Here is a 14,081-nt window from a genome sequence, read left to right on the forward strand (position 1 = left end):
ACTGCGACGATAACAACATAAATCATGATGTGGAGATGCCGGCGTTGGACTGGGGTGAGCACAGTAAGAAGTCTTACAACACCAGGTTAAAGTCCAACAGGTTTGTTTCAAACACGACCTTTCGGAGCACAGCTCCTTCCTCAGGATTCACCGAAAGCTCGTGTTTGAAACAAACCTGTTGGACTTTAACCTGGTGTTGTAAGACTTCTAACATAAATCATGCCATTGAAGTTATGTGAAGTTCAATACAGAAAGAATGCTAAAATTGAAAAGATGTAAATAGAGTAGTAGGTTAATGTAATAACAAATGCTGCCTTCATACAGCAAAGGAAATGTTATCGTAAAAGTTGTTGTTTGTCAAATCTCATTCCAAAATGAAGTAAAAATAAATGTCAGTAATGTATTCCTGAAATGAAATTTAAATATTGTTCATGAGTAGAGAGGATTTCTACAGAACCATGAGAAACGGTTTACCAGATAAGCCTTCATATTGAAAGATAAAGATCAAGACATCATGACATTGAAAGTCAGACTTGTGACTTAACTTTCTTGGAAAGATCTGAAATTATATTTAGTGGTTATATAAACTATTATCAATGTGTCTTCATGATTGATTTGATTGGAATATTTCAGTCACTCTTCTTGGAGATTCTGGAGATTCTGGCTCACTTTAAAAGGCATCTTAATCATTTGTTGTAAACTGTTGTCCTGGTTACCATTAGGTGGTACTCTGGGGATTTTCACATTGGATGTTAATTTGGTGGAAAACATTTTCTGCATAAAGTTAGGAGTTAGGAGATGGATCAAGTCTGCTTTCGACATAACGTGATTGTCCACTACAACATCGGCTTCCTCATTCAAGAATTAAAATTCAGCTGGAGACTTGAGGGACGATTGTCCTGTGCATTTCCCTCAAGTAGTAGCCACAAAATAGATGTAATTGGGAGGAAAGGAGAATGTGCTGATCTTTTGCTCCCATTCTCTCCCAGATTAATATTTCACATTAACTTGCTGTCTGGCATTTCTAATATCAGCAACTCAAATGGATTCAGAATTTACAGTGAATGAGTATCTGAAACATCTGCATGCAGCATTCTTCTTTTGGCATCAGATGAGATTGGGACAGGCTAATTCCATTAGAAAACCTGGTGCCACTGCTTCCTAATCTGGCACACATTTCTGAAAGAAAATAGGCTGATTCTGCCAAAAGTTGGCTCACCACAATTTTGGGAAGCCAACATTAAATATTCACTTTCAAAAATGGTATTTGCATAGCTGATCCGGTTATGTTTCTGGTCAATGGTAACCCCCAGGAAATTGGCAATGGGGGAGTTCAGTGTTGATAGTGCCATTGAATGTGATGGGGAGATAGTTAGATTCTGTTTTCATGGAGGTGGTCATTGCAAGACACTTGTGTGCTGACTTGCCACTCATCAGCCCAAACCTGAGCGTTGTCTCAGTTTTACTGTATTCGGGGTCTGAGGCTTCGGAATCTGAGGAGTTGTAAATGATACTGAACTCTGTGCAGTCATCAGAAAAGAATCCTGTTTTGACCATATTGTTATGACACCCTGGGCGAGCTTGCAGTGAATTCCAGCCCCACAGACCCCGGAGTGAATTGGCCAATAATTTGTGTATTTTCCTGAAATCTTTGATCCTTGACTGCTTCAATGAGTTACAGGCACCAGATTTTGTAAGTAAAACATTAAAAAAGAACATATGTATATGAAGAGAAGAGTTGAACATGCGCTGGAGATAATAGAGCAATGGACTTCTTGCTGATGCCACACCTGGAATATTGTGTGCAGTTTTGGTCTCTTTATCTGAGGAAGGATGTTCTAGCTATAGAGGGAGTACAGTGAAGGTTTACCAGACTGATTCCTGGGATGGCAGGACTGACATATGAGAGATTGGATTGGTTAGGATTGTGTTTGCTGGAGAATGAGGGGGGGGTCTCATTGAAACCGCTAAAATTCGAACAGGACTGGACAGGATAGATGTAGGAAGGATGTTCCCGATGGTGGGTGTGTCCAGAACCAGGAGTCACAGTCTGAGGATATGGAGTAGACCATTTAGGACAGAGATGAGGAGATATTTCTTCACCCAGAGAGTGGTGGGTCTGTGGAATGCATTACCACAGGGAGTAGTTGAGCCCAAAAGGTGGGATTAGGCTACTGAGTTGGGTGATCAGCCATGATCATAATGAATGGTGGAATGGGCTTGAAGGGCCGAGTGGCCTTCTCCTTCTCCTATTTTTTCTATGTTTCTAAATCCCCAATTCCAACTCGGAGGGAACATTAACTCTTTCCTAACAGATTCCCCACTTAAAGAAAAAAAGTTAATCTTTGAATTTGATGTAAATCACAATATACCGTAACACATCACTGCATGCTGAAGTAGTCCATGATCTTGGCAACATTCAGTGGCAAGTAACAGTCATGCTACACAAGTGCCAAGCAATGACCGCCTCTAACAAGAGAGAATCTACCCTTGGCATTCAACAACATTTTCATCACTGAATCCCCCATCATCAACATCCTGGAAGCATTAACTTAACTGGACATGTTATATGTATACTGTGGCTACAAAAGCAGAGCAGAGGCTGGGAATACTAGAGCGTGTAACTTGCATGAGGTCCCAAAGCCTGTCAAACATCTACAAGGCAAAAGTGTAATCAAAGATTACAGCTCCAGGGGTGGCACGGTGGCACAGTGGTTAGCATTGCTGCCTACGGCGCCCGGGTTCGAATCCTGGCCCTGGGTCACTGTCTGTGAGGAATTTGCACATTCTCCCCGTGTCTGCGTGGGTTTCACCCCCACAACCCAAAGATGTGCAGGTTAGGTGGATTGGCCACGTTAAATTGCCCCTTAATTGGAAAAAATGAATTGGATATTCTAAATTTAAAAAATTAAAATTAAAAAAATTAAAAAAAGATTACAGCTCCAAATACATTCAAGAAGCTCAATACCACCCAGGACAGACTTTTGCCAGGTGTTCCTACATCCCATGAACGAATAAACAAAAATTTGGAGTGCATCAACATTTTAACTGAAATGGAATGTTCGAACCCAAGCAGAAACCACAGGTTTTTATTGGAACCATTTTGTAGGGCATTTACTCAAAACACATCCAAGTTTTATTATTTTGATGAAATGACAGTTATAACATGTTTTATATAATCTGCAAAAATTATTTTGGCCGCATATCTGGATTTCAGGATTTGAGGGCAGCACGGTAATGCAGTGGTTAGCACAGTTGCTTCACGGCTCCAGGATCCCAGGTTCGATTCCCGGCTTGTCTGTGCAGAGTCTGCACGTTCTCCCGTGTCTGCGGGGTTTCCTCTGGGTGCTCTGGTTTCCTCCCACAGTCTAAAGATGTCCAGGTTAGATGGATTGACCATGCTAAATGGCCCTTAGTGTCCAAAAAGGATAGGTGGGGTTACTGGGTTATGGCGATAGGGGGCGGCATGGGCTTAAATAAGGTGCTCTTTCCAAGAGCTGGTGCAGACTCGATGGGCTGACCGGCTCGATCTGCACTGTAAATTAAATGGTTCTATATTTAGCACATTCAGGAATGAACCATGCAGTAATGCCTTCATATCCTTGCAGTGAAAAAATCTTTCTAGAATTATTAAAAATAAATTCTAATCCTTTTTAAAAACAATCAAAAAATCTCTGACAAAAACTCCTACCCCATTTCTAAATAGCGATGGAAATGTACAATACCTTTTTTAAAATTTGCACTTGGTTGCTCCCATCAATTCATTAGTTATACCTCGGTTTGAGTTTCACCAAGTTCACTCAACTCCAGACCTTGTTACAGGCTCGGTCCAAACATGGACAAAAGAGAAGAATTCCAGAGACTTTGACACCAAGGCAGCATTTGACTAAGTGTGACATTGGCTAAACTCAGTAGGAATCATGGGAAATGCTCTCTACTGGTTAGGAGCATACTTGGTACAAAGGAAGATGGTTGTGGGTTATTAGAGGTAAACCTTCTCAGCCTCAGGGCTCACTGCAGGAGTTCCTCAGAGCGGCACGGTGGTACAGTAGTTAGCACTGTTGCTTCACAGAACCAGGGTCGCACGTTCGATTCCCGGCTTGGGTCACTGTCTGTGCGGAGTCTGCACGTTCTCCCCGTGTCTGCGTGGGTTTCCGCCGGGGGCTCTGGTTTCCTCCCACAAGTCCCAAAAGACGTGCTGTTAGGTGAATTGGACATTCTGAATTCACCCTCAGTGTACCTAAACAGGCGCTGGAATGTGGCGACTAGGGGATTTTCACAGTAACTTCATTGCCGTGTTAATGTAAGCCTACTTGTGCCAAAAATAAAGATTAGTATTAGTGTTCCAAGCACAAGCATCCTCTGCTGCTTCAACAGTAATCTTCTCTCCATCATATTGTAATGATCCTCTTGTAACCCCTTATCTAATCCATGTCTATTTTAGTCCATGTCTTGCTGACGGTTTTTTGCTGGCTGCTGTTTTTAAAAGTACTGGCTTTTGGTTTTGAACTGACCCATTCCCTTTGGGCATCTCGTACCCTTCCTCCAGCTCTTCAAACCTCGCAAACTTTTCCCCTATGAATAGATCACCAAATCACTTGATCCTTGCTCACCGCCACCCCCGAAACCTCGCATCCAACCTCCCCAACGCAAGCCTCTCTAGTTCTTATTATAGAGTGACCATGAGAGCTTAACACGGTGGAGTGATTAAATTTGTGGATGTGCATGAGGCCCAATTGAGTGGGAGGAAATAGACACTTCACACTTATCATCTACATCTCATCTTCCTTCAATGTTCCCACTTAGCTGCACATGTGTGCAGCGACGCAGGAGCCTGGAAAGTCCTACTTTACCCTTATTCCTAGTTAAATATTACGCAAAGCCATTTTTAAGTGATGCTCATTGCAGAGCCATGCACGTACATCAACAGGAATGTTAAGGGAACCGTTGCTCTCCATGTGTACAAGCCTAGAGAGCAGGGTCCTGCAATCCTGATATTTCTTCAAGGAATGTGGGGACCTGGTGCATTGTGATTACTGGCATTTGCCTCCTGTGATGGGGAAATTGTAGGCTGCATGTCTGTAATAAATCATCCTCGGTAGCGGTAGGCCCTGCAAGACTTGCCCACCTGACAATAGTGTTGATGTGGGTAGGTGAGCCTTCCTGGCTGTCATCTTTATGCCTCTCGCAATACTGGAATATACATAGTGGCTGTTTATTGCAAAGGGCAATGTGCATATTAGTTGTAATGCAGTTGTAATCGCAGCAAGCAAGTCCTTTCCCTGCACAATAACCTGGCCCAAGTTGTGCAGTCCTGCTGTGATACCTTTGTGCCCAGTTTTGATGGGGCTTCCCAGTAGAGGTCAGGGAGTCTGTCTTGTTATGTTAATGACCCTGTGGCTTGAAATGCTGCTGCGGGCCATCTTTGCAGCAAACAAAATTCTGATTCTACCAGAGATGTATTCAATTCGAAAACTTAGACTAATTGTGTAATAAGCTGTCATAGTTCCTCAGAGTTTTGAAAAATGAGACTTCACAAGAACACTTCACATCTGTTTATAATTAATGTCTGCTCCCATACAACAGAATTCTCCACTTCTTTGAATTTACCTTCATTTGAGGAAAACATTAATCTTTTTGATGCAGAAATGTTAGACAAACACATTTTGCAATTAATAAGTCCGAAATAAGTTTTTCTCCCTTCTCCTGTCTTTTGTTTAAATGAAGTCGTTTAGAAATGAATGGACGTGGACTTCCGGTGTGGACGATGGAGTAAGTGGCCAAACACAAGGCAGCTCCTGTCCAAGGTTCTTTTTTAATCAGTACGGGGTGGAATTTTGATGAAAAGATGTAGGTGAATGTTGGAGGAGTACTTTCCCCCAGGAATGGTATGTCTCTTGGTTATCAGACCCGGCAGAAACAGTGAAAGATTTGGCTGAAGCTGCAGCAAAGACAAAAGCCTCTTCCAGCATGCAGGCGGTGGGAGGGCGAGCTTAAAGGCCTCAAGCTGACTTGAGGGCCATTATTACAGCTGAATTCTAGCAGCAGAGGGAACAAATGTGAAACGATCTCGCCAAGGCCATTGAAGAAGCAGTGACGAGACTTCCGGTGGCGGCCATGGAGGAGTAGGTCGCGCATTCGGCAGCTCCTGTCTGGAACGGACTCTCGGTCCTTTTTCAGGCGTTTCCACAGACTTTTTGGGGCAGATTGGTGAAGGGAACACTGCCAAAAGGATTCCCCTTCTGTTGTATGGATAGCTGGACCAGGAGTGGCCGGGTGAAGCATTTAAGTCCCAACAGACGGAAGCGTGTGGAGTGGGCGCCGAGGCACAGCATGGCGGCCGGTACAGACCAGGGTGCATGGGCGCAGTGGGCACAGAAGCAACAGGAATTCCTTAGGGGCTGCTTTGTTGATCTTAAAAAGGGCATTCTGGCCCGATGAAGGCATCAATAGACCAAATGATCGCAACTGAGGCAATACAAGGGAAAGCGATTAAGGAGATGGAGAAAAAGCTATCCGACCATGAGGACGTGTTGGTCGTATTGGCCCTTAAGGTGGAGGCACAGGATGACCTCCACAAGAAGTAGCAGGACAGGCTGGCGGACCTAGAAAACAGGTCCAGGAGACAGAACTTAAGAATTGTGGGCCTCCCCGAAGGTGTGGAGGGATCGGATGCGGGAGCATTTGTGTCCAAGATGCTGGAGACGCTGATCGGGACTGGGGTATTCCCTTGACCTCTGGAGCTGGACGGGGCGCACAGAGCCCTCGCAAGGAAGCCCAAGGCGAATGAACCGCCGAGGGCCATGGTGGTGAGATGTCATCGCTTCTCGGACAAAGAACTTGCCTTGCGGTGGGCAAAAAAAGAACGGAGCAGCAGGTGGGAGAACAGCGTGATACGCATCTACCAGGACCTGAGTGCGGAGCTGGCCAAGAGGCGTGTTGGATTCAACCAAGTGAATCCCTCTTGGGATGCTACACCCAGCGAGGCTATGGGTCACGTACAAGGAACGGCATCACTATTTTCAGACGCCGGACGAGGCGTGGTCATTCGTCAAACAAGAAAAGCTGGACTCGAATTAAAGGACAGCTAAGCTTTGGTGGAATGCAGCGGTGGGGCTGGGTAACAAGGTACCGTTTCAAATATAAGATTGTATCCAATGTTGGGTGTGTGTAAGGGCTGTGGTAGTGGCTGGAGGGTGCAGTGCTTTCGGCAAAGTTGAGATACGGAAGGGGGAGGGGGCCCTGTACTTGGTGCAAATTTTTGGGAAGTTGGAGCCTTGGTTCAACAGGTGTCTCCTCACGGGGCAATGTTAGTGTCTTCTGTTTACTTTTTGTTTATTTACTCACTGGGGCTGGAGAGGTTTAATTGGTTTATTCACGTGGGGAGAAGAGTCTGGACAATAAGGCGACAGTCTGATCGGCGCCAGAGTCGGGAGCTGCCAGGGTCAGCATGGGCCAGCTGACTCTCGGGAGCGTAGTGGGGGGTGAGCAAGTGCCCAGCTGGTGCTTGGCGGGAGGTTTTGAGTCATGGTGGGGCGAGGAGTGGGGGGGGGAGGTGGGTGCTGCTTTGCTGACAAAGGAGGTATCAATTTCGGGGTACCAATTGAAGGTCGGGGGGCGCTGGCTCCCTGTGGGGGCGCTCGAGGAAGCGAAGGGCATGGGCTTCGAGGTTGGCCAAGAAAGGCCGATGGCTGGGGGGTTCTGCTGATCCTGAGGGATTTTGGTAGTTTTTCAGGGTACGAACTGAATTTGGGAAAGAGCGAGTTGTTTGTGATCCAGGCCAAGGGGCAGGAGGAGAGACTGAAAGAGCTGCCACTCAGGATGGTAGAGAAAAGTTTTCGTTACCTGGTTATACAGGTGGCCAGGAAATGGGATGCCCTGCACAGGCTCAACCTGACCTGGTCGTTGGAGCAAATGGATGGGGACTTTAAAAGGTGGGACATGCTCCTGCTGTCACTGGCAGGAAGGGTGCAGACCGTACAAATTACTGTCCACCCCAGATTTTTGTTTGTCTTTCAGTGCCTCCCCATCTTCATCCCCAAGGCCTTTTTTAAGCGGGTGAGTAGGATCATTACGGGGGTTTGGCTCTGCCGAACATTTGTAACTACTACTGGGCGGCCAATATAGCTATGATTAGGAAGTGGGCGATGTGGGGGGAGGAGGGGAGGGTGGCGTGGGAGCAGCTGCAGGCGACGTCATGTAAAGGTACTAATCTGGTAACGTTGATAACGGCTCCTTTGCCGTTCTCGTCGACCTGTTACTCCACAAGTCCGGTGGTGGTGGCGACACTGCGGATCTGGGGACAATGGAGGAGGTACAAGAAGGTGGAGGGAGCGTCGGTCTGGACCCTGATATGCAACAATCACAGGTTTGTCCCGGGTAGGATGGATGGTGGTTTCCAGAGCTGGCAGAGGGCAGGCATTAGAAGGATGGGAGATCTGTTCATAGACTGAAGCTTTCTCAGTTTGAAGGCGCTAGAGGACAAATTTAATCTGCTGCCAGGAAATGCCTTTTAGTATCTGCAAGTACGAGCCTTCCTGAAAAAACAGGTAGTGGCCTTTCCGATGCTGCCGCCACTGAGGATACAGGACAGGGTGGTCTCTGGCACCTGGGAGGGGAGGGTGTCGGATATCTACCAGGAACTATAGGAGGCGGAGGAAACCCTGGTGTAGGAGCTCAAGGACAAGTGGGAGAAGGTGCTAGGTGAGGAGTTGGAAGCGGGTCTGTGGGCAGAGGTCCTGGGCAGGGTTAATTCCTCCTCATCATGTGCCAGGCTCAGTCTAATTCAATTTAAGGTGGTCCACCGGGAACACATGACAGCAGCGAGAATGAGTACGTTTTTTGGGGTAGAAGACAGTTGTGTGAGGTGCAAGGGCAGCTCTGCAAACCATGTCCACATGTTTTGGGCATGCCTGGAGCTAAGAGTGTTCTGGCAAGGGTTCGCGAGGGCAATGTCCAAGGTGCTTAACACACGGGTGGTGCCGAGTCCAGAGATAGCGATCTTTGGAGTGTCAGAAGACCCAGGAGTTCAGGGGACGAAAGAGGCCGACGTCTTGGCCTTTGCCTCTCTAGTAGCCCAGAGACGGATTTTATTCATGTGGAGGGACTCGAAGCCCCCGAGTGTAGAGACTTGGGTTACCGACATGGCTGGGTTTCTCAGCCTCGAGAAAATAAAGTTGCCTTAAGAGGGTCTCGCTAGGGTTCTCTCGGCGGTGGCAGCCATTCGTCGACTTTCTTGGGGAAAATTAAAATGTCAGCAGCAGCAATCCGTGGCGGGGGGGGGGGGGGGGGGGGGGGGGGGGGGGGGGCGGCTGAGTGCTTCATTGGGATGGTGTGAGAAGACTGGGTCACGTGGGGTAATGTCTATTTATTGTTCTTGTATATTCTCTTTTTGCACTATGTTAATGTTCACTCTAGTTTGTTTTATTATGGTTACTACTGTTTTATTATGAAAAATTCTGCAAAACATTAATAAAAATACTTTAAGAAAAGAAATGAATGGACGTCATCTTAAGACAATATTAATTTTGTTTATAAAGTAATTACAAAAGTCACATTCCCCACAGCATGTTTCCACAATTGTTTCGAACAATGGTTTCCAAAATATTAGTTATTAGGCTTATATTAACACTACAAACTTATTAGTTTGTTTCTTGAAGCCTGATTGTGTCAGTACGTTGTCCCTTTAAAACTTCTGTATCTAATGTACTGTCTAATGGTTTGTCCTCTTTTGTAACATGTGTTCGTGAAGAATCGGTGAAAGTGTTATTCATCATGCTGTTGCCTCATTGGTGGATGAGTATAAATCAGTGTGTCCAGATTTGTAGGTCTCAGCAATTTGTGATTGTACAAATTAATGGGATGATGGACTAAATCTTTTCTAGTTAAATTCTGCATTGTTTTCTGCTGACAAGCAGATGCTCAACTGGCGCAGGGGAAATCACAGTATTAGGAAAGCAACTCTGCACTGATTTCATACCGAGTGGCATCTCTACCCTGCTGCAGATGAGTTGAAATGTTTCCCCTCATTTTGTACCTTATGCCTTTAGAACGGTAGATTGTGAAAATACTTAAATGAATACCCAGCTGAATTCCGGGATTGTAATCAACATGTGTATTTGCTTTCCTTGAGCACCTCATAGGATGATGTGGCTCATTTCCAGATTTTTGGCACCATCTAACCTGAAGCTTACACATGTATCAGATAGGTGATTGCTATATTGGCCATCACTCTAACCACCTTTCCCATGTAACATTTTGTTTTAGCGCTGATGCCACGCGCCCAATCTGAATCAGTCCTGGTTGTCAGCAATTCCCCATGTTTTGTGGAAGTGGGTTGTGTGCTGGCAAAACTTTCAACACTTCGTTATCTTTTGAACTTCTGTGGTTTGGATGTGTAATGAAAAAGATGTAAGACCTCGCCTGAGGGCCTGGCATGTACGTTGTGCATGTGGGACAGATTAAGGCAAGGTATCATGGATCAAATGCCTAGCAATTGGTATTTTGAGCTGTCTTACCTCGCCAAATTCCTCAATGTATACTGTTCCACGTCCAGCAGGTGCTATAGAAAGTGTTGAACTTGAGTTGCCACCTCCTACCAAATATTCTGTTTCAAATGGAACAACTTTCCTCGCACCCAATATGATAGCATACCCACTGTCCAGCCCTCAAAGAAGTAGTTGAGTACAGCGCTGCTCTGCCAGCTGAGAGTGCAGTGTGGGGTACAGCAGCTTTGACTTTCTTTCAATTTGGTTTGATGTGCAACTTAATTCTCTCGAAAGTGGTCAAGACACTTGGGCCTGAATTTTAACTCCTGGGTCAGAAGCGGAGAGATGGGACATTTCCTGCAAACTCGCCCAGGGAGAAAGTGCTTGGAAGTTGGGATTCTTGTTCTGGGGTGTGAGGTTCTCTGGGAACAAGCCAGGCAACCCCAGTGCAGATGCGGAGGCTGCTGTGTGTGGAGGCGGGCTGGTTGGAAGGCCTGCCTTGGATACCAGCACTTTTTGTCAAAAAGTATTGAAACAAAAAATAGTTTTCACTTTCTTTCTCTCCCCCCCCCCCCCCCCAACCCACACAACCTCCTTAACCCACTATACACTCCCCATGCTCCATCCATGCCATCTTATCCTGTGAACCCACCACATAACCCTTCATACCCTCCATTCCAAACTATGCCCCTCTTCCCACCCATGTCCCTTATAGCCCCATGCCAAATTGGTGCAAACCCTACACTCCCTATGGGTTCAGTTCCCATACCATCTTCGGTTATTCCTGAAGGCCCATCTTTTCAACCTTGCCCCTCGACTGAGGTGTGGTGATCCTCAGGTTAACACAATGAGTCAGCGCTCTCTCCTCTCCCCCCCCCCCCCCCCCCCCCCCCCACTCCCCCAAAGGGCAAGGCAGCTTATAGTCATCTGGGACTATGGCGACTTTACTTGACTTCATACCTAACATGCCAATTCACCTGTTATCCACCACTAGCTAGCCTCATGAGCCATTCTGAGAGCAAATAAAATAAAGTTCTAATTGTCTATTGTAGAGTTTATTTATAAAAACGGCCATTAACTACATTGACATTCTCTGAACTACATACCCTAAGTTCAAGTACTTCGCCCCTAATTATAACAATCATTGGAATTCCTATTCACACTTGAAAAAGTCTACAAGCACCTGAAGCTGTCAATCAAACTGACATAGAACTCAGAAAATCAGTCATAGAGGACTAACTCTTTTTTCATTTTCATTTCATTTCATTTTATGTCCACAGGCAGAGCGAAATATCAAGCAAAGATTTTTAACACTACACACAATTTTTTCAAAGATTTAAAGGACAATTTGGCAGTCTCTCTTGGCAGTTCCAATAAGTTTATGCATTTCCAGTCCAACAATTCCAAAGTGCACTTTACCTCTCCCAAAGATGTCCCAGGGCTATATCCAAATAGATACCCCACCTCTGCAAAGGACTGCACAAAGATTAAAACCTGCTCCTACCAGGTCTAATCTGCACATGACATATTTCATATTTTTGGCGAACGAAAATCAGCTATGACTGGAGACAGCTGCGGGTTTATATGGGTAGCTGCTTCTGCAAAACGCACATGCAGAAAGCTTAGCCTGCTCCCTCAAAAATGATAGGTACTGTGTTTGTGGGTTGGACTTCCGCATTTCAGCCTCTTCTATTTTGGCAATGGAGAGGCTCAACAGATCACTATCTTCGAGAGGAGATGCTGGTTGTAGCTTTGCACATTTTAACATTACTATTATTAATACTGTTATATATTCACAGGCTTCTGTAAGAAGAAATGGTATCCTTTTATGGGAATCCAATATGTTGTTTATTAGAGTTTCCAGAAAAAGGGTGTTAAGACATCCAAAATATTTTCAGTTTATTACCATGTTGCTGCTGTCATTTTTTGGCCTGTAAATTCATTACAATTGTTTGACAAACAGAATGCTAAATTTAGCCTTCAGGTCCCTAAAAAATGCTTATGTATGGTTATATTGTCTGTGCAAGCTATTTAATAATAATTTTTTTCTTGGTTTAATATTCTAGGCTGAATTGTTTGATCTCTCAAACCCAAAATTACTTTGCATTATTTTGATTTGAAGGCCTCAACTTGATCGCTATTTGAGATGTTTGGGATTCTAAAAGAAGAGATGATTTCACACCAGCAAACACTTAGGACCCCAAAAGAGGCCGCAATTTTAAAATGACTCCACCTCATGTTTTGAGAGTTAATGGACAGTTCTGCAGGGCCGTTATGCATGAGCGCAAATTCGGTAATGGTCACAAACTCTCACAAGAGGCCAAAGACAAGATTTGCGCCAGTGAGATTTCCGTTTGCGATGTTCCCAGGCCCTCCGCCACCCCGATGAACAATTGGGTTCATGCCCATGATGGGCGAGAACCTGATCTGTATCAAATTGAATCAATTTCAATATCATTAGCGAGATTATAGATGGATTTTCTTCCCTCATTGTATCTTCCCGCCCACCAGCAGGATAATAATCTTAATTAGTGTCATGAGTAGGCTTATATTAACACTACAATGAAGTTACTGTGAAAATCCCCTGGTCGCCACATTCTGTCACCTGTTCGGGTAGGGAGAATTCAGAATGTATAATTCCCCAAAAAAGCACGTCTTTTGGGACTTCTGGGAGGAAACCGGAGCACTCTGAGGAAACCCACAAAGTCACTGGGAGAATGTGCAGAGTCCGCACAGACAGTGACCCAAGCCAGGAATCGAACCAGGGTCCCTGGCTCTGTGAAGAAACTGTGCCAACCACCGTGCTACGCGGGCTCAATTTACTACTGGTTCTCAAATGGGAAACAGGCGTGATGACCACGCTGGGGATGCAGAGGTGCCTGGTGGCCCCGGAGCTGATGGCCGAGGCTGCATAGTGCCACTAGCGCAGCCACGGAACTCTTAAGGAGGGGCACTGAGAGGGGACAAACCCTTCACCATTTGGGGAGTTGGGCTTCCCCTTATTTGTGATGCGGGAGGAGAGGACAGCAGAGTGCCCCCCCGATACCTGCGCTGTGTGGAGGGGGTCAATTCAAAGCTTATGATGCGCAGTGGGGTTGGGGGGGGAGGGGGGGGGGAAAGAGGTGGATGTCCTCCAAGCCGGGGGGGGGGGGGGGGTGTGTGAGTATATTTTTAGCACAGTTCGGGGTGCCCTTTAAAGATAGCCGCCAATCTCTGCAGCTGGGCTTGCCGGCTCTGAGGCCCCGCCAGAGTGACGGCACTAAATACGGCCACTGATTTTCTTTCTAGCAATGTCAGAAAGATCTGGACAGAAAACCTGGCTGTGTTCCTGGTGAGAAGCACATCTGTTTTCAGTCAGAACCTGATACTTTGCTATTTTGGGGGAAAATTCCGCCTCATATGGTTTTACCAATTTATCATGGTAGTTGACATTGACCAACGCTGTTAATTGAAAATTAACGAGCTGTTCTCTTTTTTTGTTACATAGCTTTGTAACAAAAAATTGCCCAACGCACCTCACCACTCCATTTACCAGATGGCTATAATATTTCTATTAGCACAAGAATAGCTTGTGATTCAATTTGGTAAAAATAA

The 14,081-nt window shown here is 45.6% G+C and overlaps 1 protein-coding gene across 4 annotated transcripts in view; it reads left to right on the forward strand.

Moving 5' to 3' along the window:
* Positions 1 to 14,081, forward strand: part of LOC119961672 (diacylglycerol kinase beta) — a 797,376-nt gene that overhangs the window by 199,425 nt on the left and 583,870 nt on the right. The window lies entirely within an intron of this gene.

The sequence above is a fragment of the Scyliorhinus canicula genome, chromosome 2 (assembly GCF_902713615.1).
Source record: "Scyliorhinus canicula chromosome 2, sScyCan1.1, whole genome shotgun sequence".
Lineage (NCBI taxonomy): Eukaryota > Metazoa > Chordata > Chondrichthyes > Carcharhiniformes > Scyliorhinidae > Scyliorhinus > Scyliorhinus canicula.